This window comes from Vulpes lagopus, chromosome 18 (assembly GCF_018345385.1).
Source record: "Vulpes lagopus strain Blue_001 chromosome 18, ASM1834538v1, whole genome shotgun sequence".
Lineage (NCBI taxonomy): Eukaryota > Metazoa > Chordata > Mammalia > Carnivora > Canidae > Vulpes > Vulpes lagopus.
The window spans coordinates 38823604-38827338 of NC_054841.1; the positions used below are offsets into that span (position 1 = coordinate 38823604).

At 41.6% G+C, this 3735-nt stretch overlaps 1 pseudogene; it reads left to right on the top strand.

Annotated features, from left to right (window-relative positions):
• On the top strand, positions 1–1154 carry LOC121478290 (annotated as a pseudogene).
• Positions 1155–3735: the final 2581 nt, after the last annotated feature.

The window sequence follows — 3735 nt, forward strand, 5'->3', positions numbered from 1 at the left end:
ATGGCCAGCAATGTTACCAACAAGACAGATCCTAGCTCCATGAACTCCCTTGTATTCACTCCCGTGTGTTCATTGGGAATCTCAATACTCTTGTGGTCAAGAAATCTTATGTGGAGACAATCTTCTCAAAATATGGCAAAATTGTGGGTTGCTCTGTATATAAAGGCTTTGCCTTCATTCAGTATGTTAATGAGAGAAATGCCTGGGCTGCTGTGGCAGGAAAGGATGGCAGAATGATTGCTGGCCAGGTTTTAGATATTAATCTGGCTGCAGAGTCAAAAGTAAACCAAGGAAAAGCAGGTGTGAAACGATCTGTAGCGGAGATGTACAGGTCAGTACCAGAACACCCTTCTCCATCCCCTCTACTCAGCTCCTCTTTTGATTTGGACTATGACTTTCAACAAGATTATTATAACAGGATGTACAGTTTCCCAGCACGTGTTCCTCCTCCTCCTCCTCCAATTGCTTGTGCTGTGGTTCCCTCAAAATACCAGCGTGTATCAGGAAACACCCCAGGAAGGGGCAAACATGGTTTCAATTCTAAAAGTGGACAGCAAGGATCTTCTTCCAAGTAAGGAAAGTTGAAAGGAGATGACCTTCAGAGCATTAAGAAGGAGTTGACCCAGATAAAACAAAAAGTGGATTCTTTACTGGAAAGCCTGGAAAAAAAAACTGAGAAAGAACGGAACAAACAAGGAGTAGAGATGAAGAATGGTCAGAAGAGGAGCAGAACAGCAGCTCCCTGAAGAAAGATGAGACTAATGTGAAGATGGAGTCTGAGGGGGGGTGCAGATGACTCTGCTGAGGAGGGGGACCTACTGGATGGTGATGATAATGAAGATCGGGGATATGACCAGCTGGAGTTGGTCAAGAATGATGAAAAAGAGGCTGAGGAAGGAGAGGATGACAGAGACATCGCCAATGGCGAGGATGACTCTTAAGCACATAGTAGGGGTTAGAAATCTTGTCCCATTATTTCTTTACGGGGCGCTTGTCTAAGATCAAAATTTTCACCAGATCCTCTCCCCTAGTATCTTCTTCAGCACATGCTCACTGTTCTCCCCATCCTTATCCTTCCCATGTTTATTAATTCATATTGCCCTGAGCCTAGTCCCATTTTCACTTCCTTTGATGCTCCTAGTACTTATGTTAAGTCTTACCCTGTAATTTTTGCTTTTATTTTTTTTATTTTATTTTATTTATTTGTTTATTTGTTTATTTATTTATTTATTTATTTATTTATTTATGATAGTCACACACACAGAGAGAGAGAGAGAGAGAGAGGCAGAGACATAGGCAGAGGGAGAAGCAGGCTCCATGTACCGGGAGCCCGACATGGAATTCGATCCCGGGTCTCCAGGATCGCGCCCTGGGCCAAAGGCAGGGCAAACCACTGCGCCACCCAGGGTTCCCTAATTTTTGCTTTTAATTTTGATACCTCTTTATGACTTAACAATAAAAGGGATGTGTGGTTTTTATCAACTGTCTCCAAAATAATCTCTTGTTATCCAGGGAGTACAGTTCTTTCCATTCATACATGAGCTCAGTAGTTGCTTCCCTAACTGCAAAGGCAATCGCATTAGTTGAGTAGCACCTGAGAGCAGCTTTGAGTTAGAGGTATGTGTGTTACCCCCCACATAAGAATGCTATGTAGGGCTGTTTAACACAAATGTAGCAATGTATTTTTGTGAATAAGAGTTGGCAGGTCAAATGCATCCTCTAGAAAAATAATTAGTCTAATAGTCTTAAGATTTGTTTTCTAAAGTTGATACTGTGGGTTATTTTTGTGAACAGCCTGATGTTTGGGACTCTTTTTTCTCAAATAAACAAGTCCTTATTAAACCAGGAAAAAAAAAAAAAGAATGTAGAAGATGGGGATGCCTGGGTGGCTCAGCAGTTAAGCGTCTGCCTTTGGCTCAGGGCATGATCCTGGGATCTAGGATCTGGGATCGAGTCCGGCATCAGGCTCCTTGCAGGGAACCTGCTTCTCCCTTGGCCTGTGTCTCTGCCTCTCTCTCTCTCTCTCTCTGTGTCTCTCTTATGAATAAATAAATAAAAATCTTAAAAAAAAAAAAAGAAAAGAAAAGAAAAAGTAGAAGATGAAAATAGTATTTTTGAATTACTGAAAAATATTTCCAAAGTACTGAAGAAATGTCAACCTAGAATTGTTTACCCAGCTAAACAAGCATTTAGGAACAAGAATGTAATGAGAATATTTTCAGATAAGCCAAACTGAGAAAATTTAGCATGAACCAATGTATTCATAAAGGTACAATGCAGAAGGAAGAAGATAATTCCAGAAGAATTATTGAAGAAAAAAAAGATGTTGACTTTGGGGAACCCAAGTTCTGAGCCTAAGATTCTCATAACAGGTTTATAGAGTTGCCTTTATCTCCACAGATTTGGACTCTAATCCTCTGAAATCTGTGCTATTTGCTTTTTATGGTTAAGTATTTGATGTATCACCAGTAACCACAAAATGTTCTATATTTGTAATAAATTATCTTACTATTTTTGGTAAATGACAGTGCAGAAGATCATTTTTTCTGAAATTGCTGCACACAACATTGTCCACCTCACATGCTGCTTTGAATGATGAGACATTGATACTCCTCCCATCTAGAGATGTGTCTATGTTCCTACTCTTGAATCTGAGCCAGCTTGTGAGTAGGGCAGAATCCATGCCACGTGACTTCTGAGGAAGGTCACAAAAGCAATGCAGTTTCTTTGTGATTCTCTTTTGCAATGTTTGCTCTTAGATCCCAGCTATCATGTTCTGGGGAAGCTCAAGCAGCCACATGGGAAAACCATGTATGGATGTTGTGACCAACAACTCCAGATAAGGTCCAAGCTGCAGCCAGCACCAACTGCCAGATGTGTAATTGAATGGGCCTTCAGAAGATTCCAGTCCTCAGCCATGGATTAGCTTCCAGCCTTTGAGTCTTCCCAGCATAGGCATCCTGAGCAGAAACACGCCATCTCCACTTGCCCTTTCTAAATCTTATCATAATAATACAATAAAATGGCTTTCATTTTATTTTTTTTTTATTTATGATAGTCACACAGAGAGAAAGAGAGAGAGAGGCAGAGACACAGGCAGAGGGAGAAGCAGGCTCCATGCACTGGGAATCCGACGTGGGATTCGATCCCGGGTCTCCAGGATCACGCCCCGGGCCAAAGGCAGGCCAAACCGCTGCACCACTCAGGGATCCCTGGCTTTCGTTTTACATCACTATCACTATGTTCACACTACTAGTAGTACTTGATCACAGAGCCACAATTCACCAGCTCTTATACTAAGGGCATCATGCCATGGCCCTGACACTGAAAGCTCAAGGAAAGCTGTTAGTGGCTGGGAATATCACCTCGTGGTTCTAGATATCTCCAGTGCCTCCAGTTTGCCTGTTTATCCTCACTAGCTAGTCATCTCTCCTCTCTCTCTTTCACACTCTCCCACTGTAGATAACCTGGCAGGTGTTTTTCTTTATTTTTCTACCAGTGACTTCTAGGGGTGGAAGGGAAAGCTTATTACATAATAATCATAAAAGTATGCATTTATTATATGGCAGAAGTAACTGGAGCAGATTTTGTTACCCAGAAGTGGATAAATACCGTAACAAAATAACAACAAAAGTAAAACATGTGGCAGTGGCTTTGAGACTCTGTGAAGCAGCAAAGGTGAGAGGGGATCCTACAGGAGAATGTCTGAAATCTAAAAGGCCTTGAGGAGGCTTC